The sequence below is a fragment of the Hordeum vulgare genome, chromosome 4H, assembly GCF_904849725.1.
Source record: "Hordeum vulgare subsp. vulgare chromosome 4H, MorexV3_pseudomolecules_assembly, whole genome shotgun sequence".
Lineage (NCBI taxonomy): Eukaryota > Viridiplantae > Streptophyta > Magnoliopsida > Poales > Poaceae > Hordeum > Hordeum vulgare.
Window position 1 is genome coordinate 121,756,029 of NC_058521.1, and position 22,288 is coordinate 121,778,316.

Sequence of the window (22,288 nt, forward strand, 5' to 3'; positions counted from 1 at the left end):
TTACTAGTAGGTGACCTTTCACTGTGCCATTGAGAGTAGTTTGTCATGATGTTGTCTAAGAGTTTTGTGGCTTATCCTAACGTGATTTCCATGAACGTTCCACCTGAGGCGGAGTCCGAGATATTTCTAGAAGCGAAATTCAAGCCAGCGTAAAAGATTTGAATAATCATCCAAAGGCTCAAGCCATGAGCGGGACAATTTCTAATCGTTATTTTCATTCTCTCCCAAGCTTGTGCAACATGCTCATGATCATGTGGCTTGAAATTCATGATATCATTATGGAGAGAGATGATCTTAGCCGGCGGAAAATACTTGGATATATAAGCATCTTTGCACTTATCCCAAGAATTGATATTATTTTTGGGCAAAGAAGAAAATCAAGTTTTTGCGCGATCTCGCAACGAGAAAGGAAAAAAGCTTCCATTTAATCACGTCATTATCCACATCTCTTTTCTGTTGCATATCGCAAAGCTCAATGAAGGAATTGAGATGGGATGCGGCATCTTCACTAGGAAGGCCAGAGAATTGCTCTTTCATAACAAGATTCAGCAAAGCGGCATTGATTTCGTATGACTCCGCACTAGTGGCGAGAGTAATCAGAGTACTAATAAAATCATTATTATTAGTATTCGAGAAGTCACAAAGTTTGGTGTTTTCGTTCATGGTGACTTCAGCAAGCAAGCAAGCACACAAGCAAACAAAAAGCGGGCGAGAAAAAGGGAGAACGAAAAGGCGAACGAAAAAGGCAAATTGGTGAAGTGGGGAGAGGAAAACGAGAGGCAACTGACAAACAAAGTAAATGCAAGAGATGAGTTTGACACACTTACTTGGATGAGTTCTTGACTTGATCTTCCTCCCCAGCAACGGTGCCAGAAATTCTTCTCCTGCGGCAACAAAAGTCCTTCCCTGTCGCATAGGAATTCTTCTTGTTACTTCTCTCGTTTGCATTGGTTTTTCCCTTGAAGAGGAAAGGGTGCTGCAGCAGAGGAGCAGTAAGTATTTCCCTCAGGTTGAGAACCAAGGTATCAAACCAAAAGGAGGACCTTGTCAAGTCCAAAGTACATGCACAAAAACAAACAAGCTTGCACCAAACGCTTCAAAGGGGTTGTCAATCCCTTCAAGATGATTTGCAAAGTGAGATCTGAAGGCGGAAAGAGCAACGAAGTAAAAAGTGTAAGGCTGAAAATATGGTGTGGAGTAGACCCTGGGGGCCATAGTTTTCACTAGAGGCTTCTCTCAAAATAGCAAGTATTATGGTGGGTGAACAAATTACTGTCGAGCAATTGATAGAACCGCGCAAAGTCATGACGATATCTAAGGCAATGATCTAGCATATAGGCATCACGTCCGAGACAAGTAGACCGATACTTTCTGCATCTACTACTATTACTCCACACATCGACCACTATCCAGCATGCATCTAGTGTATTGAGTTCATGAAGAACAGAGTAACGCTTTAAGCAAGATGACATGATGTAGAGGGATAATCTCAAACCAATGATGAAAACCCCATCTTTTTACCCTTGATGGCAACAACACGATACGTGCCTCGCTACCCCTTCTGTCACTGGGTGAGGTCACCGCACCGTATGAACCCAAAACCAAGCACTTCTCCCATGGCAAGAATCATAGATCTAGTTGGCCAAACAAAACCCACAACTCGAAGAGAATTACAAGGATATGAAATCATGCATAAGAGAGATCAGAAGAAACTCAAATAAGATTCATAGATAATTCGATCATAAATCCACAATTCATCGGATCTCGACAAACACACCGCAACAGAAGATTACATCGGATAGATCTCCATGAAGATCATGGAGAACTTTGTATTGAAGATCCAAGAGAGAGAAGAAGCCATCTAGTTACTAGCTATGGACACGTAGGTCTATGGTGAACTACTCACGCATCATCGGAGAGGTCATGGTGTTGATGAAGAAGCCCTCTGTGTCTGAATCTCCCCAGGGCACCAGCACGTGCCCCAGATGGGATCTTATGGAGACAGAAGCTTGCGGTGGCGGAAAAGTAATACGATGCTCCCCTGATTTTTTTGGGAATATTTGGGAATTTATAGGCGCAAGATATAGGTCAGGGGACCTCCAGGGGGCGCACAAGCCTGCATGGATCCCCCCTGGCCGCGGGGTGGGGGCTTGTGGGGCCCCTGGGGCTCTTCTGGCTTGGCCCCCAAGCTCTCCAATCTTCTTCCGTCCAGAAAAAATCTTTTCGGGGATTTTCTTCCGTTTGGACTCCGTTTCAAAATCTCCTCTGAAAGGGGTCAAAAACATGGAAAAAACAGGAAGTGGCACTTGGCACTAGATTAATAGGTTAGTCCCAAAAAATAAATAAAAGGCATGCAAAACGTCCAAAGTTTGACAAGATAATAGCATGAAACCATCAAAAATTATAGATATGTTGGAGACGTATCAGTGGCCGACTTCTTAGTCGACTGGGCCGAAACCCAGTTCGAGCCGCCACCCCCAGACTCTACGAATTGGCGGATGCACTTCGATGGCTCAAAGATGCGGACTGGTCTGGGAGCGGGCATCATCTTGATGTCTCCGAAAGGAGACCAGCTCAAGTATGCTCTCTAGATCCACTTCGCCGTCTCCAACAATGTCGCCGAGTACGAAGCACTGGCTCACGGCCTCCGGCTCGCCAAGGAGATTGGCATCCGGCGGCTCATATGCTTCGGCGACTCAGACTTGGTGGTGCAGCAAGTTTCTGGCGAATGGGACGGCTGGGACGCCAACATGGCAAGCTATCGCTTCCTCATCCAACAGCTCAGTGGCCCCTTCGAAGGCTGCGAGTTCCACCATGTTCCCAGAGCAGACAACGAGGCGGCTGATACAGTGGCCAAAATTGGCTCCATGAGATAGGCTATCCTAGTCGGTGTCTCCCTCGAGCAACTCCACAAGCCGTCTATCAGGCCATCTCCAGAGTCGGCATCGATCTTCGTGCCGGCTGATTCTACGGTGCAAGCGACGTCGGCTCCACCAGCTACGCCGGCTATAGCTCCTGTGCCGGCTACGCTGGCTACGCCGACTCCAATAGCGGCATCGGTTGAATCTTCGGTGCAAGCGTCGTCGTCTCCACTAGCTACGCCGGCTACAGCTCCTGTGCCGGCTACGCTGGCCATGCCGACTTCAATAGCGGCACCGGCTACAACAACAACTCCGGCTCCGCCCTGCCTCGAATCTTGTCGTCTCGACACCCAGTGGGTGGACGTCATGGAGGTAGATGGCGAGCTAGCTGCCACGACAGCACCAGAGACACCTCGTCTCGAGCCCACGACTGATGCTTCATCAAGCGCCAGGGCTGCAGAAGCCCCTAACAGTCTGGTCGAGGCGGAGCCAACCCTTGTGTCGGCTCCGTCATGGGCTCAACCCATCCTGGCCTTCCTCCTTTGCAGCGAGCTTCCTCGAGACGAGGCGGAGGCGAGGCAGATCCAGCGCAGATCTGCAGCCTAAGCCATCATCAATCGCGAGCTGGTGCAGCATAGCGTGACTGGCGTTTTCCAGCGCTGCGTCAAATCAAAAAAGGGACAGGAGATCCTCAGAGACATTCACCAAGGGGAGTGCGGGCATCATGCCGCCCCTATAACCCTGGTGGCCAAGGAGTTCCATCATGGATTCTACTGGCCCACAGCCCTCGAGGAGGCCGTGGATCTAGTCGATAAATGCGAAGGCTGCCAATTCTTCAGCGCAAAGAGCCACATGCCGCCTTCGGCCCTCAAAACCATCCCCCTGTCATGGCCGTTCGCCGTGTGGGGGCTGGACATGGTGGGGCCCTTCAAGACAGCTCGTGGTGGCATGACCCACCTCTTGGTAGCCGTCGACAAATTCACCAAGTGGATCGAGGCCAGACCTATCAAGAAGCTTGATGGACCCACGGCTGTCAAGTTCATCACGGACATCTCTGTTCAATATGGCGTCCCCCACAACATCATCACCGACAACGGCACCAACTTCGCAAAAGGCGCTCTGGCGCTCTACTCCTCCAAGGTAGGCATCTGGCTCGATTTGGTGTTAGTGGCACATCCCCAGTCAAATGGCCAAGCGGAGAGGACCAACGGCCTGATCCTGGCCGGCATCAAGCCAAGACTCGTGGCACCACTTGTTAGGTCGGTCGGCTGCTAGATCGACGAACTGTCGGCTATACTATGGAGCCTCCGCACCACGCCCAACCGGTCGACCGGCTTCACTCCGTTCTTCCTTGTATACGGGTCCGAGGCTATTATTCCTACGGATATCGAGTTCGATTCGCCTTGGGTCACCCTGTACACGGAAACGGAGGCGAAGGAGGCAAGAGAAGATGGTGTGGATCTCCTCGAAGAAGCAAGGGACTTGGCCTTGAGCCGGACGGCCATCTATCAACAAAAGCTGAGATACTACCACAGCAAGAAGATCAAACCTCTCTCTTTCAGAGAGGGAGACTTGGTCCTCAAAAGAATCCAACGCACCGCCGGCCAGCACAACCTCTCATCCCCATGGGAGGGACCCTTCATCATCAGTAGGGCATTGCACAACAATGCATACTACTTGATCGATGCCCAAAATCCAAGGAAACGCAAGAGGGACGACTCCGGCCAGGAGACGGAACGTCCATGGAACGCGGCCTTGCTTCGCCCGTTCTACTGCTAGAAGGCAAGTATCAAACACGGAAAGAGCATGCACATATGTATCTTTCTCCCTCTACAGGGATTCCCAATGAATGCAATGAAAAGAGCATGCCTCATGCTTCTTTTTAAGTTCATATCTAGAATGCTCACTCTGCGATGCCCCTTGCTGGCTATAATAAGCTCGGGGGCTCGCTAGCCGCCCGGACGCCTTCCTTACATTGTAGAAGAACACATAGTGCACGCCGGACCGATCCCTGGTCACCTCGTAACAGCTGCAGACCGGCTCCCGGCCGTCCGGCTAGCGACGCCAGGTAAGGCCGGATGCATGCAAAGTTTGACTACAAAAAGGTTGCCGGCTCGGGTTGGCTTGATCTATTTTACGATCTCATTCAAGCCGGCCTCTGCTGGTTTATGTCTGAATCTTGAAGTCTTGACGGCTTCAAAAAATCTAAGTCTTGTATTCTAAGGCCAGAAACCTCGACCCAGTCACAGACCGGCTCCCGGCTGTCGGGCTGGCGGGGTGGAAACTTGGGAATACAAGGATTGGAGAAAAAGAAGTCAACCAGGAATCAAAAGATAAAGATATAAAACAACACGCATGGCAATACGAATATAATGCTGAATACATACATTTAAAATGCATTGGCCCACGGCCTAGGTTCATTACACCACCAGTGGGTGGAACTGTTGGACTGACAAAATAATTTCAGACAACAAAAACAGGACACCGCTACGGGGCTGCGGCCTCATCGGTCGCCCTGGCTGCTGCTCCTGAAGTGGTCGCTTCACCATCGCCAGCTGCTCCCGAGGCGGTTGCGCCGTCTCCTCCGTGAGAGCTCCCGGCTCCATCCGCACCGGAGTCGGCGTATGCTACGGCAACAGACAACAGCGCCAGAAATTGACACGTTGACGGAGACTCGGCTTGCGTTGGTTTTTCCCTTGAAGAGGAAAGGGTGATGCCACACAGGAGCAGTAAGTATTTCCCTCAGTTTGAGAACCAAGGTATCAATCCAGTAAGAGAATCCCGTCAAGTCCAGAGTACCTGCGCAAACACAAAAGATCTTGCACCCAACGCTTTAAAGGGGTTGTCAATACCTTCAAGATTGATTGCAAAGTGAGATCTGAAGGCGGAAAGTGCAACGAAGTAAAAAGTGTAAGGCTGAAAATATGGTGTGGAGTAGACCCGGGGGCCATAGTGTTCACTAGAGGCTTCTCTCAAAATAGCAAGTATTACGGTGGGTGAACAAATTACTGTCGAGCAATTGATAGAACCACGCAAAGTCATGACGATATCTAAGGCAATGATCATACATATAGGTGTCACGTCCGAGACAAGTAGACCGATACTTTCTGCAACTACTACTATTACTCCACACATCGACCGCTATCCAGCATGCATCTAGTGTATTGAGTTCATGACGAACAGAGTAACGCCTTAAGCAAGATGACATGAGGTAGAGGGATAATCTCAAACCAATGATGAAAACCCCATCTTTTTACCCTTGATGGCAACAACATGATGCGTGCCACGCTACCCCTTCTTTCACTGGGTGAGGTCACCGCACGGTATGAACCCAAAACCAAGCACTTCTCCCATTGCTAGAATCATAGATCTAGTTGGCCAGACAAAACCCACAATTCGAAGAGAATTACAAGGATATGAAATCATGCATAAGAGAGATGAAAAGAAACTCAAATTAGATTCATAGATAATCTGATCATAAATCCACAATTCATCGGATCTCGACAAACACATCGCAAAAGAAGATTACATCGGATTGATCTCCATGAAGATCATGGAGAACTTTGTATTGAAGATCCAAGAGAGAGAAGAAGCCATGAAGATACTAGTTATGGACCCGTAGGTCTATGGTGAACTACTCACGCATCATCGAAGAGGTCATGGTGTTAATGAAGAAGCCCTCCGTATCTGAATCCCCCCTCCGGCAGGGCACCAGAACGTGCCCGAGATGGGATCTTGCGGAGACAGAAGCTTGCGGCGGCGGAAAAGTAGTTTCGATGATCTCCTGATTTTTTCTGGGATTTTAGGGAATATATAGGCGCAAAACCTAAGGCAGAGGTGGCCTAGGGAGTCCACAAGCCAGGGTGGTGCGGGCCCCCCCTGACCGCGCCATGAGGGCTTGTGGGGTCCCTGCAGGCCCTGTGCCTAGATTCTCCGGCTTCCCGATCTTTTCTGTTTCGGAAAAAATGTTTTTGGCAGTTTCATTCCGTTTGGACTCCGCTCAAAATCCTCCTCTGAAAGGGGTCAAAAACATGGAAAAACAGGAACTGGCACTTGGCACAGAGTTAATAGGTTAGTCCCAAAAAATATATAAAAGGCATACAAAACATCCAAAGTTTGACAAGATAATAGCATGAAACCATCAAAAATTATAGATACCTGGAGACGTATCAAGCATCCCCAAGCTTAACTCCTGCTCGTCCTCGAGTAGGGAAGTGATAAAGACTGAATTTTTTATGTTGAATGCTACCTAGCATAGTTGTCCTTTGCAACTTCTTTCACGTGACATGAATGTTCAGATCCGTAAGATTCAAAACAACAGTTTGCTATTGACATGAAAACAATAATACTTCAAGCAAACTAGCAAGGTAATCATGAACTTTCAAAATAACAAGGCCAAGGAAAGTTATCCCTACAAAATCATATAGTCTGGCTATGCTCCATCATCCTCACACAACTAATGTAAATCATGCACAACCCCAGTATTGGCCAAGTAATTGTTTTCGCACTCTTACTTTCTCAAACTTTTTATAACTATCACGCAATACATGAGCGTGAGCCATGGATATAGGACTATAGGTGGAATAGAGTGTGGTGGTGGTTGTGAGACAAAAAGGAGGAGATGGTCACATTGACTCGGTGTATCAAAAGGCTATGGAGATGCCCATTAATAGATATCAATGTGAATGAGTAGGGATTGCCATACAAGGGATGCACTAGAGCTATAAGTATGTGAAAGCTCAAAAGGAGAACTAGTGGGTGTGCATCCAACTTGCTTGCCCACGAAGACCTAGGGCAATTTTGAAGAAGCCCATCATTGGAATATACAAGACAAGTTATATAATGAAGATTCCCACTAGCATATGGTAGTGACAATGCAAGAAGCTCTCAATCATGAAGAACATGGTGCTATTATGAAGCACAAGTGTGGAAAAGGATAGTAGCATTGTCCCTTCTCTCTTTTTCTCTCTTTTGTTTGTTTGGGATCTTGGCCTCTTTTTTTGGGGCTCTTTGGCCTATTTTTTTTCCTCACATGGGAGAATGCTCTAATGATGATCATCAATTTTTTATTTACTCACAGCTCAAAGCTTAGAACGATGATGACTCTATAGGAAATGCCTCCGGTAGTGTATCGGATGTGCAACGATCTAGCTTGGCGTATGACGTTGAAACATCTCGCTAGCTATCTTACGATCATGCAATGGCAATATGAGAGTGACGGCACAAGTCATGAGACGGAACGGTGGGAGTTGCAGTGCAATATATCTTGGAATGGCTATGAAAATGCCATAGTAGGTAGGTATGGTGGTTGTTTTGAGGAAGGCATATGGTGGGTTTGTGTACCGGCGAAAGTTGTGCGGCACTAGAGAGGCTAGCAAAGGTGGAAGGTGAAAGTGCATCTATACCATGGACTCACATTAGTCATGAAGAACTCACATACTTGTTGCGAAAGTTTTTATTAGAAATCGAACCAAAGTGCTAAACGCATACTCCTAGGGGAAGGGTTGGTAGGTGTTAACCATCGCGGGATCCCGACCTCAACACAAAGGATGACAATCAATAGATCAATTATGCTCCGACTTCCTAACATAGCGGTTCACCATACGTGCATGCTACGGGAATCACTAACTTCAACACAAGTATTTCTAGATTCACAACACCCTACTAACATAACTCTTAATATTACCGAATCCACATCTCAAAACTAATTGAGAGGAATAAAGACTTCTCTTTCTACTCGATGCACATGAATCCTCTTTGGGTACCTATCAGCTTTGGGACTACTTTCATAGCATAAGCCAACTACCAAGTCACGCACCGCCGTGCTCTAAAAGATATAAGTGAAGCACATTGAGCAAAATTATCTAGCTCAAAAGATATAAGTGAAGCACCATGAGCATTCTAGCAAAATCGCGATGAGTGCATGTCTATCTCTATCAAAAAGGTGTGCATCAAGGATGATTGTGACACAACAAAAATAAAAGACCCCTACGATACAATACGCTCCAAATAAAACACATATCATGTGGTGAATATAAATATAGCTCCAAGTAACATTACCGATGGATTAAAGACGAAAGAGGGGATGCCTTCCCGGGGCATCCCCAAGATTAGGCTTTTTGGTGTCCTTGAATTTGGCTTGGGATGCCTTGGGCATCCCCAAGATTGAGCTCTTTCCACTCCTTATCTCTTTGTCCATGAGAACATCACCCAAAACTTGAAAACTTCACAACACAAAACTTAAACAGAAACCTGTGATATCATTAGCACAAGAAAACAAACTACCACCTCTTTTGTTACTGTAGCAAACTTGAATTATATCTATATTGGTGTTGGGCTACTGTATTCTCACTTTTCCATGGCTAGTACCCCCCGATACTAACCATAGTTTCATCAAAACAACCAACCAACTCAACAAAAACAGAATCTGTCAAAAACAGACCAGTCTAGAGCAATCTGTATACTTCGTATACTTCTGGTACCTCAAAAATTATGAAAAATTACGGTTGTCTGGGAAAAAGGCATATCAACAAGCAGCAAAAAGAATCAAATCAAAATATCTTTTTGAATAAAAACGAAAAATCATCTCGTGGGCGAAAAGTTTATGTCTTTTTCCAGCAGGATCAAACAACCATTACCAAGACTAATCATAAAGGTTTTGCTTGGCTCAAACACAAAAAGAAACACGAAAAACACAATAACAACAGAATTATGATGGTTTGGACGCAACAAAACAGAAGGAAAAAAGATAAATTCATTGGGTTGCCTCCCAACAAGCGCTATTGTTTAACGCCCTTAGCTAGGCATAAAAGCGATAGAATCACGTATCGTCTTCTTTGGTGCTCAAACCATAAGTGGCCCTCATCATGGACTCATAAGGCAATCTTATTTTCTTTCTAGGAAAGTGTTTCATGCCCTTCTTTAAAGGAAATTGAAATCTAATATTCCCTTCCTTCATATTGATGATAGCACCGATAGTCCTTAGGGAAGGTCTACCAAGAATAATAGGGCATGTAGGATTGCAATCAATGTCAAGCACAATGAAATCCATGGGTACATAGTTCCTATTTGCAATAATAAGAACATCATTGATCCTTCCCATGGGTTTCTTGACAGTAGAATCCGCAAGATGCAAATTAAGAGGACACTCTTCAATCTCATTAAAACCCAGAACATCACATAAAGACTTTGGAATCACGGAAACACTAGCACCCAAATCACACAAAGCATTGCATTCATAGTTTTTGATTTTGATTTTGATAGTAGGTTCCCACTCATCATGAAGCTTTCTAGGGATAGACACTTCCAATTCAAGTTTCTCTTCAAGAGATTTTATCATAGCTTCGGCGATATAATCGGTAAAGGCCTTGTTTTGGCTATAAGCGTGTGGAGAGTTTAACATGGATTGCATCAAGGAAATGCTTTCAATCAAGGAGCAATTATCATAATTGAATTCCCTGAAATCCAAAGTAGATATTTCATTACTACTCAAAGTTTTAATATCTTCTACTCCACTTTCAATGCTTTTAGCATCAAGATAGATGGACTCCGAATCATTTGGGCACTTTTCATCATTAGGTTTAACACAAGAAAACAAAGATTCAATGGGAGTCACACCAAGCACTTTAAGATCTTCGTGATTCTTATCACGAGAACACGCCTTTTTAAGCCATTCATGTCTAGCACGAATTTGGGCGGTTCTTTCTTTGCTCTCAATCATGGAAACACGCATAGCTTTCAAAGTTTCATCCATATTGATCTTGGGAGGAGCACATCTAACTTTCAAAGCATCAATATCACTAGACATTCTATCAACGCTCTTAGCCAAATCGTCAATTTTGAGTAGTTTTTCCTCTATGGACGCATTGAAAATCTTTTGTGAGTTGATAAACTCTTTGATATTACTCTCTAGATCACAGGGTAATCTATTGTAATTTCCATGGGTATTGTTGTAGCAGTTGCCAAAGTTATTAGAGCAGTTACTAGGAAAAGTCCTAGGAACATAGTTTCCTCTAAAAGCATGAAGATTTACTCTTTCTGTTTTATTTTCTTCACATTTGAGTAATAGGAACACCGTACTGTTAAAGGGGTCGAAGTTACACTTCGGAATGAATTTCCTCATGATGCTCAACCCAAGCCTAATCCTACCAAAAGCCTCAAGTGAGGAATATGAGTGGCATGAGGACTCTCACAGTTGAGGGTTCCGACAGTTTCGATAGCCACGCCAAGTCACTGGTCTTATCCACTCCAACGGTCATATTATTTAAGGGCATTAGTGTCAAATCATGTCGGGATGCTCCCAGGCTATAAATATACACCCCCACAACCACTAGCTGGTTGGCTACTCCGTTAGAAACTGACACTTGTCATAAGAGCAACCCAAATTCCTCAGAGCTTTCGAGAGTAATTCATCAGTGAGGAAATACCCCATACACCGAAACCACAAACCAAACCTAGTGATTGAGCATCACTGAAGAAGTTGTTCCTGTGTGGTACTGAAGCCTTTTACCTTTGAGGACTGTGCGTCCTCGAGACGGTTAGGCATCATGGTCTAGAGCAATCCAGCAGTCAATTGTGGATCGCCGGGTGACCAAGTTTGTGAGGGTTTGGAAGTTTGCCCTGAAGACTTACCACGAGTGTTGGGCCAGGACTGTGTGTCCTTAGCTCAAGGAGAATACGGTAGGGATTGTGTGCCCCGGGACTGGGTGTCCTTTGGTTTCAATACCAAGCCGCTCCAAACCAGATGAACAACTGTCACAGCAGTTGGAACTGGGTCATCAACAACTGTCTTCACGGAGAAACGGGTTCTAATTCCTCAACTCTTTACTTTTCTTGTATTGTGTGTTGATGACTTTCACTGTGACTGTTTGAAGAATTTGCTGAAGACTTTCTCTGAATTTCCTCAACCTCAAATTCTTCACGATAGTTAATCATCATCTGTATTCTGCATGCGTGCTTACTGTGCAATCTGTTTTCACATTCTTCACTCTGAAATACTGCTGTTGTGAACGTTTGCACGTCTGATCCTTTACTGTTCCGTTGTAAGTTAGTCATCAGTGAGGAATTTCCTCAAAATAAATTTCCTCAGTGATGAAATTCTAAAAATCTCCTATTCACCCCCTCTCTAGTCGATATAACGCACTTTCAATTGGTATCAGAGCAAGGTACTCCCTTGTTCTGTGTGATTTTGGTTTAAGCACCTGGAGTTTTAGTTATGTCGACTGCAGGAATGTTTAAGGTGACTGCAGCATGTCCTACCTACGAAGGAAAGAACTTTCCCTTCCGGAAGAACAAAATGCAAATGCATTTACAAGCTATTGATAATGATCTCTGGTATATTGTGGAAAATGGTGTCCCCATTATCTCTGCCAGTGTCACTGCTGCTGATGTGAAGAAATTCAAGCAACTCGATTCTCAAGCGAAGAACATCATCTGTGGTCATCTGAGCCCGGGCCAGTTTGGAAGAGTAAGTGCTTTGGGCTCTGCAACACTGATCTGGGAGAGACTGTGCAAGGTAAATGAAGGAGTATCAACCCAGCATGACTCTCGTGTTGATATTCTTCGCAATCTCTTCAATCGCTTCAAGAGACATGACAATGAAAGCTGCCAAGACACCTTTGATCGCCTCACTGACATATCAAATGAACTGCAAGCACTGGGAGCTCGAGACATCACTGATCACGAAGTTGTGAAGAAACTGCTGAGATCTCTGGATTCTTCATTTGATACTTTAGTTCTGATGATTCAAGAAAGACCAGACTACAAGATGCTGGATCCAGCTGATATCCTTGAAAGGCTAAATACTCATGAATTCCAGCTGGAAGAAAAGAGAGATCTATATGGACAAAGCTATTCCAGACCACGTGCACTGAAGGCTAGAGCAATCTCCTCATCTGAAGAAGAAGACACAGATGACAACAGTTGTGACCCTGAAGAATTTGGACAGGAGCTTGCAATGCTTGTGAGGAAATTCTAGAGATTTACACGACGAGGCCAGTTCGGTAAAGCATCAAGAAGAGATATGAGGAAATCAGAATCTGCATGTGAGGACTAGAAGAAACGAACCTGTCACAAGTGCAAGAAATCAGGTCATTACATTGCTGATTGTCCCCGCTGGGGAAAGGAATCAAAGAAGAAGAAATACAAGGATGACAGTTCTGATGACTTGAAGAAGAAGAAGAAATCTTCAAAATCCTCATCTTCAAAGCCCTCATCGCACAAGAAGACTAGTTTCAGAAAGGCTCGGGCACTTATTGGCAAGTAAATGGACTCTGAGGCAGAATCAGAAGAATGTGATGAAGAAGAGGGTTCTGATGAAGACTCAGAATCCGGACAGGCTAGTCTTGCACTAGCAACCACTTTCTTCAGCAAGTCAATCTTCAATCTTGAAGAAAATGATTGCACCATCCATACTGATGACTATGCTGATGACATCGCTCCAACCTATTGCTTCATGACAAAAGGTTCAAAGGATGACAAACCCAAAAATACTGAGTGGGTTCTCGATAGTGGCTGGACACATCACATGACTGGTGATAAAAGTTTACTGATGAACATGCCACTAACTCCATCACCTCTGAACCAAATCACATATGCTGACAAAGGTAAAAGCAAGGTATTGGGACTTGGCAAAGTAGCTATTCCCAAGGATAGGCATATGGACAAAGTGATGCTTGTTGAATCCCTTGGTTTTAACCTCATGTCAGTCTCGATGCTATGTGATCTTGATATGATTGTTATCCCTGGTAGATATAGATGTGTAGTCATCATGGAATCTGACAGATCCAAAGTCTTCGAAGGTGTAAGAAGAGGGGATTTGTACATTGTTGATTTCTCTACAGGTCCTCAACCAGCCACTTGCTTACTAGCAAAAACCTCAGAAGGATGGCTGTGGCACCGAAGACTAGGTCATGCAGGCATGAGGAATTTGCACACGCTTGCAAAGAAGAAGCATGTCATCGGCATCGAATCAGTCAAATTCCTCAAGGATCATCTCTGCGGTGCTTGTGAATCTGGGAAAATGACCAGATCCAAGCATCCCTCTAAAACCATCATGACCACTACACGTCCATTCGAATTGCTTCATATGGATTTATTTGGACCTACCCACTATGCCACACTAACCAATGCAGGATCTTTATATGGCTTCGTCATAGTTGATGATTATTCCAGATATACTTGGGTGCGTATCATAGTGTATAAAACTGAAGTGCAGGAAATCTTCAAACGATTTTCTTCAAGGGCCTCGACGAACTTTGGCATCAAGATCAAACACATCAGGAGTGATAATGGAACCGAGTTCAAAAACACTGGTCTTGATGATTATCTTGATGAACTTGGTATTACTCACGAATTGTCTGCTCCTTATACTCCTCAGCAGAATGGTGTCGTCGAAAGGAAGAACAGGACTCTGGTTGAAATGGCAAGAACTATGCTTGAAGAATATCAGACTCCTCGTCGCTTCTGGCCTGAAGTAATCAACACTGCATGTCATATCATCAACAGGGTATATCTTCACAAATTCCTCAAGAAAACCTCATATGAACTCCTCACTGACAAGAAACCCGATGTAAGTTATTTCAAAGTCTTCGGTGAAAATGCTGGATTAGAGATCCTCACCATAGCTCAAAATTTGCACCTAAGGCACATGAAGGTTTTATACTCGGTTATGGAAAGGACTTGCACACTTACAGAGTCTTCAACAACTATCACAACAAAGGTGTTGAGACTGTAGATGTGCGGTTCGATGAAACTAATGGCTCGCAAAGAGAGCAATTGCCTTCTGATCCAGATAAGCTGTCTCCTGAGGAGGCGATAAAGCTTAAGCCTACTGAAGACATTGTCCCAACTGAGGAAATTGGTGAAGAAACGATCCCCATCGCTGATAAAAACCAAGAAGATGCTCCTGAGGAAATTGCAACAGCACCACTTCCTCAGCCCAGACAAAATCCTCAACCAGCTCATCCGAAGATTGCAAACAAAGTAGAACTTGACAAAATCCTCAACGACATCAACGCGCCAGGTCCTCTCACTCGCTCAAAAGCTTCACACTTGGTTAACTTTTGTGGGCATTTTTCCTTTGTATCCATCACAGAACCCTCAAAAGTTGCTGAGGCTTTTCTGGAACCGGAGTGGATCCAAGCTATGCAAGACGAACTTCTTCAATTCAAGCTGAATGGAGTATGGGAGCTCGTAAAACGACCAGATCCTCGCAAGCACAACATCATCGGCACCAAGTGGATTTTCCGAAACAAGCAAGATGAGGACGGTCAAGTGGTGAGGAACAAGGCACGACTTGTAGCCCAAGGCTACACCCAGGTTGAAGGAATAGATTTCGATGAAACTTTTGCACCTGTTGCTAGACTTGAAGCTATTCGAATACTACTTGCTTATGCTAATCATCATAACATCGCCTTGTATCAAATGGATGTGAAAAGTGCATTCCTCAATGGTAAGCTTGAGGAAGAAGTATATGTTGCTCAGCCCCCAGGTTTTGAGGATCCAAAGAATCCAGACAAAGTCTTCAGACTCAAAAAGGCTCTGTATGGTCTCAAGCAAGCCCCTCGGGCATGGTATGATACATTGAAGGAATTCCTCATGAAGAAAGGCTTCAAACCTGGTTCACTCGATCCAACTCTTTTCACAAAATCCTATGATAATGAGTTGTTTGTATGTCAACTATATGTTGATGATATCATATTTGGCTGTACTGACAAAAGATACAGTGATGAATTTGCCTACATGATGAGTGAAGCATATCATATGTCCATGATGGGAGAGCTGAAATTCTTCTTAGGTCTTCAAATTCGTCAACAAAGCAATGGAATCTTCATATCACAAGAGAAATACCTCAAGGATGTTCGGAGGAAATTCGACATGCACGAATGCAAAGGTGCCAAGACTCCAATTCCTACCAACGGCCACCTCGGCACTGATGAAAATGGTAAAGATTTCGATCAGCAGGTATACCGTTCTATGATTGGCTCTTTATTGTATTTATGTGCATCTAGGCTAGATATAATGCTTAGTGTTTGCATGTGTGCACGTTTTCAAGCAAAACCGAAGGAATCACACCATAAGGCTGTGAAACATATTCTTCGATACTTAGCTAACACACCAACACTAGGTTTATGGTATCACAAGGGCTCCAATCTTCATCTGGTAGGGTATTCTGATTCAGACTATGCTGGTGACCATGTGGATCGCAAGTCAACTTCTGGCACATGCCATTTCCTCGGAAGATCACTAGTTTGCTGGTCCTCAAAGAAGCAGAACTGCGTATCACTCTCCACTGCCGAAGCTGAGTACATTGCTGCTGGTTCTTGCTGTGCTCAATTGTTGTGGATGAAGCAAACCCTCAAGGACTACGGCATCAACATGAAGAATGTGCCTCTCTACTGTGACAATGAGAGTGCTATCAAGATTGCATACAACCCAGTACAGCACTCGAAGACCAAGCACATCCAGATTCGTCATCATTTTCTTCGGGACCATGTCCTCAAGGGCAATATCCTCATCGACCATATGAAGACTGATGATCAACTGGTAGATATCTTCACTAAGCCCTTGGATGAGAAAAGGTTTTGCAAGTTGCGGTGTGAGCTAAATATCTTAGAGTCTTCAAATGTTTTGTAAAAACATGCACACATCCTAACACTTATGCAAAGTTGATGACTTAGATGTGCAACACATGATGAAACGGTTTTCTTCAACTGATGAAGAAAGTCACTCTGAATGTGAAGAAATTAACGAAGAAATTGATTCTCAGGGCCCTACAACAATTGTACGCGGCGTCTGTAATCAACATTCTTATATGGTGGGTAACGCCACAGCCCAATGTGAAATTCCTCAAGTTGATTTTCTTCAAATGATCAATTTCCTCATAATGCATTTTTCTTCAAAACAGATGTTCTTCATTGTGATGATCTATTACAAAATCTTCAAAAACACTTGATGACTTTCATTTGCCTAGGTAGACTGTGATTTCTAGTCCTCAACGGCATTCACTAATTGCTATTTGTTCAAGTTGATGTTTCTGCTAAGTGAATGTCATCGGACCCTACTTTCCCTCTATGCTATACTTATCCAGTCTATTCAATTCTTCATATGCGTTCTGCTTGAAACTTAGTTCAAAATCCTCATTGCATCCTTGTCAGCTGATGATTTTGTAAGGAAAATCCTCAAATCTTCAAAAATTGTTTTCTTTAAAGGCACAGTAACTGAACCCCCACTTCCCACGATCGGATAACCACGATCTCCACTATCTCCACCGCATCATACGGGAGCTACACGTGTCCTGCGGAGACGTAGAGGCAGGGGCTATTTGGTCCAAAACTTTCGCGCCAAACAGTAACTTTTGGGCTATAAATATGTCCTTATCCCCCTCGGTATCCTCTTCTTCGCCTCATCACTCTCCTGCCACAGCACACTCCACCGAACCCTAGCGCCACCGCTGGTAGTCTTGTCGCCGGAGAGGAAGAGCTTCACTGCCTCGACCTTTTCGTCGCCAGAATCACGCCGGAGTCGGACCATCTTCGTCCGCTGCCGCCGTAGACGTCCTCTGCCGCCAAGTTAGGGTGCATTGGACACTCGAACGAACAACCTATCCAACACTACTTTCTGTGTTCTTCGTACGCACCTTCCAGGGTAAATATATCCCATCTTTACAGCAGATTAGATCTGAAATTTTACATCTTCTATGTGAAATCTGTTTTTCCTCAAGATACGATGCACACATGATTCCTCAAACACTACTATCACCGCAATCATTGATGAACTAGCTAAGCATCTAAGATTTTCACGAGATTCCTCAATTGTGCGAATTTTCGGATTTGTACAACTCTGGAACCCAAGAACAATATGCTTAGGCAAATTCCTCAACCACTGGTTATATTCCTCAAACTGTCAAACTTTTCATTTTCTTCAAATCTGAGAACGCATATGACATCTCCAAATTCCTCGCAACCATACTCTGTTCACAGGTACACACATGTCAGCTGATGAATCTCTCGGTTCTCATCACATTAACTCATTTGCAGCGTTTCTGGAAGAAACTCTTCAAGGCTCTTCAGAATCCTCAAGAGTTCAAAATCATCAGCAAAGTCCTCAACTGAAGAAAATGGAGGAAGAAAGAAAACAGAAGGGAGGAAAGAAACTGGAGCAGAACACAGCTGCTGATATCGCTGAGGTCATATACTTGGACTATTGTACGCCTGATGAACATGAGACAATGGCCAAGAGAAAGATAAGGCTGCAGAAGATTGAACGCCAATGGGCGAAGGAGTGGAAGGAGTACAGGTTTGTGACTCCCAAATATGCGAAGAAATTCGCTTTGAAGCCTCCTGGCAGAAGGGCCCCACTTGAGGATCATCAAGTAGCTCATCCATCAAGCCTCAAGACCATTGATGACTATCCAGATGAAAAGGAAAAGCATCTGGCCAAGCTCAAGAAGCAAGCAGAAGTTGCAGTGAGGAAATTTAATGAATCCTCAGCTGCTGCCTCCGGTGCTGCTAATTCCTCAGCGGCAGAAACCTCAGGCTCACAAATTCCTCACACGCAGTCTGTGCCATCAAAGCAAAGGCTCAGTTCTAAAACTCTCATTACCAAAACCTTCAACACCAAAACCATCAGCGCCAAAACCCTCTGCACCAATCTCCTCAGCACCAAAATCCTCAGCTCCACCTCCAAAGCATCAAGAAAAACCAGTACAGAAGCATGTCGTCAAACCTACGACCGCCAGCTCCAGCTCCTCACTCCCAGCTGCAACTAGCTCGGAGACAAAGTCTTCAACACCACTTATGAAGACTTTGGCAGCTACTGAACGTGCACCTCTGCCCAGCCCCAGCAAAACCATCGCAGTGCCGTCTGCATCAGAGGGGAGTGATGAATATGATGATGAAACCCTGTAAGCCATCATCGGAAACAAGCAAGAAAGGGTTGCTCAAGCATCAGGCAGTGCTATTCCTCTGGCCATGGACCCCAAGGTCCTCCTTGACTACATCAATATCTGGTATGAGGATCCAAACACTCCATTTGATGATTTGAAACTTCCTCCTGGCATCAGCCACATGGTGGCCACCTTCATAAATGAAGCCAAGTGGAAAGAACAGCAGGCCCGGCAGGCAAAGGTTGCAAAGGCCAAAAAGGAGAAATTCCTCAGGCAGAATCTCCTCAAGCTGACTCCTGATGCACTGGTGTCAACCCAGGCAGAGCTGCAAGTATTGACTGACAAGTATGACAAGCTGTCAGATCGCAAAAGCATCAAGCGCAATTTCATCAAGCTAGCCACTAGTGCTGTTGATGACTACAACAAGAGAAAAGCACCACCAGCACCAACTCCTCAGCCCCTGGTTGAGCAGCCAGCAGATGCATCTCCTGATGAGGAGGAAACTCCTCAAGCTGAGGAAGAACACCAAGAGCGCCGTGTTGATGAACCATCCATTGAAGAAATCATCACGGAAACTGCAACTGATGACATTGCAACCACTGATGAGACTGCTCCTGATCCAGCTGCTTCATCAAAGCAGGCTGATGACTCTGCTCCAGCTGGTTCCTCACTACCAGCTGAAGAATCTGCAGAAAGAACACCTTCACCAAAAGCTTCAAAGGTGAAAAGATAACTCCGTCTGCATTAGACGGGAAGAAAACAAGGGCTGCTGAAAAGGAAGCAAAGAAGAGAAAAGCCTCCTCAGCAGTGGAAGAGACAGAGGCAAAGCGCCACAAAGAAACTGAAGAATCTGCCCCTCTGGACCCGGTGCCTCTAAATGTCGCACCTTCATATGAAATGGTCGTCATTGATGACCCAGCTACAAGGGCAGATGAGGAAATGAAGGATGTCGCCTCTGAGGAACACACTAATGAGGAAATCCAGATTGATGACAGTCCTCAACCTCTTATTCCTCAGACCGAGACTACTCAAGCATCAGCTGCACCAGCTGATGAAACTGCTTCTGCCACACAGCCAGCTGAAGAAAAACAAGCTGAGGAAAATGTACATTCTGAGCAGACTCCTCAAGATGAGGAACAGGCTGACCCAACTCCTCAAAATGAGAAAGAAGCAGAAATTCCTCAGCCTGAAGCTCAACTAGAGCAAGCATCATCTCCCCAGCAAGAAGTACCAGCTGATGAAATTCCTCAACTTGAGGAAAATGCTGAAGAAAATGTACCCGCCCAAGGCAATGAATTCATTGTGCTCAACCCAGAGACTGCCATGGTTGTCTCCTCCCCCATTCCTCAGCAAAATCTCAAGCCATTTCAGCGCCAGCCATTCTCCAAGCGTCCAAAGTTTCAGAAAGAAGATTTCTTTGAAGAACGCATGTATTTCATCGGCGAGAACCCTTATGACAAGCCTCAAATGAGGCATCTGAAGTTTTGGACAAGGACTCAGATGAACTACTATGCCTCTGTGCTCTGTGGACGAAACAAGATATTCCAGCACAGGCATATTCCTCATGTTGAGCTTGAAGCAATACCCTGCCTGGAACCAGTCCTCAATGTACTACACGATGCATGTTTGCTCCCTATGTGCTCAGACATATCAGACTGGAATAGTGAGCTTATTCTTCAGTTCTATGCCACTCTGCACATATCTGGAAACGCTGATGACATCAACACTTGGGTGTTTGACTGGATGTCCCAAAATACTCACTACAAAGCTCCTACTTCTGAACTCCTCAGAGAACTTCCCGTACCAATTCCCTCAGATGGGGCAGTGAAGCTTTATGGTGAGCGTGAGCTGCCAAATGGAATGATGGACGTCCTCATGAAGCCTTTGGCTGCAGGAAAACCATCAAGAACCACATTCCTCGTCCATGAGTTCAAGTACACACCCCGGTCTGTCCACAGAATCCTCTGCAGTGTACTCGCGCCAATCAAAGGCCATGACGATGAAGAAGATGTTGTAGGCCTCATGAAGAATATCCTGTTCAACATCATTCACGGTATTCCTATCAATATCCATGATTTCTTCTTGAGGACTTTGGCCGACAATGCAATGTGCCCCTATGATCACAAGATTTATGCCCCGTGGATCATGAGATTCATCAGGACAAGGACAGGCATCAACTTCCACGCTAATTTCCAAAACCACATGGGTTATATGCCTCCTATCCGGGTCAACAAGAAGACTTTCGAGCCCATCGAAGGAAAAGGAAAATCTGTGATTGAAGAAGGCAGCAGGCCCCTTGATGGCCAGTTCAAAGAGCCAGAAGCATATTCTTCATGGGACGATACTGAGACTCGTCTAGCAAGCCCTGTTCCTCCTCACGTGCTGAACGCCAGAGAGATCCTCCTCAGTCTTCACCAGAAGGTGGATCACAACCACAAATGGGTCAAACGCCAGTTTGGTGCCATTGTGAAAACCCTCACTGAAACTGAGAACGCTGTGAAGCTTAATCATCACTATCTGCATGATGTTTTCGATCGCACCTGGGCTACACTTGCACATCTGAAGACCCAGACTGAGGTTGAAGAAATGAACTTTGAGCAGGACTTTGACTGGTCGTGGCCTCCCAAGAGAAAGTTTAGGCCCATTCCAGTGCCAGACCTTGAAGACAGCTCCTTTTCTTCATTCCGCACTGCTGAATCTGATGAGGAACAACTCGACACAGCAACCGGCCCAAGGAAGAAGACTACCCCCAAGAAGCGTCACGGCTCTTCATCAACCGCCAAGAAATGAAGTCTTCACGGGCGTTAGTCCTCAGGTTGTCCCTTTTTGTCACTTGATGACAAAGGGGGAGAAACTCGAGAGTTAGTCTTCAAGCGGGATATTTCTGGGGCTTATGAACTATATTTAAGTTACAAACTCTTGGCTCTTCTGAAGTTTTTATGTAATGAGTTGTAACTTAAGCCCGATGGTACTCTAACGCTTTTGAACGTTTTTCTTCGCATGCTTATTCCTCAAGTTTTAATGCACGCATGCTGGAATTCGTCAGATACCATTTGCCATCATGCATCTTCATTTTCTTCATATGATATGTTATATGTATGCATGATTTACAAGACTCAGGGGGAGATCTCCATGATATAAATCATCAATGTGCATCTGCTATAAAAGCAAAATCCTCAAGGTATGCACATCTTCAGGGGGAGTCTCTCTGAATCTTGTTTTCAAATTCCTCAAATGAGTATTTACACTTCATATTTTTGATCCTGTTGAAGACTTAACCTAATTGTCATCAACCACCAAAAAGGGGGAGATTGTAAGTGAATCTAGTACCCCTTAGTGATTTTGGTGGTTTGAAGACTTATAGGTTAAGTATCTAATGTGTTTATGAGTATACACAGGATCAATAAGTCATTGAGGAGTTTGAGATATTGGAAGAATATCGACCCCTAAAAATGTATATCTTCAGTTGAAGAAATTGGTCTGAAGCTGAAGAAATGAATCGCGAGGAATCTGCGATGAAATTGATATTCCTCATGAAGAT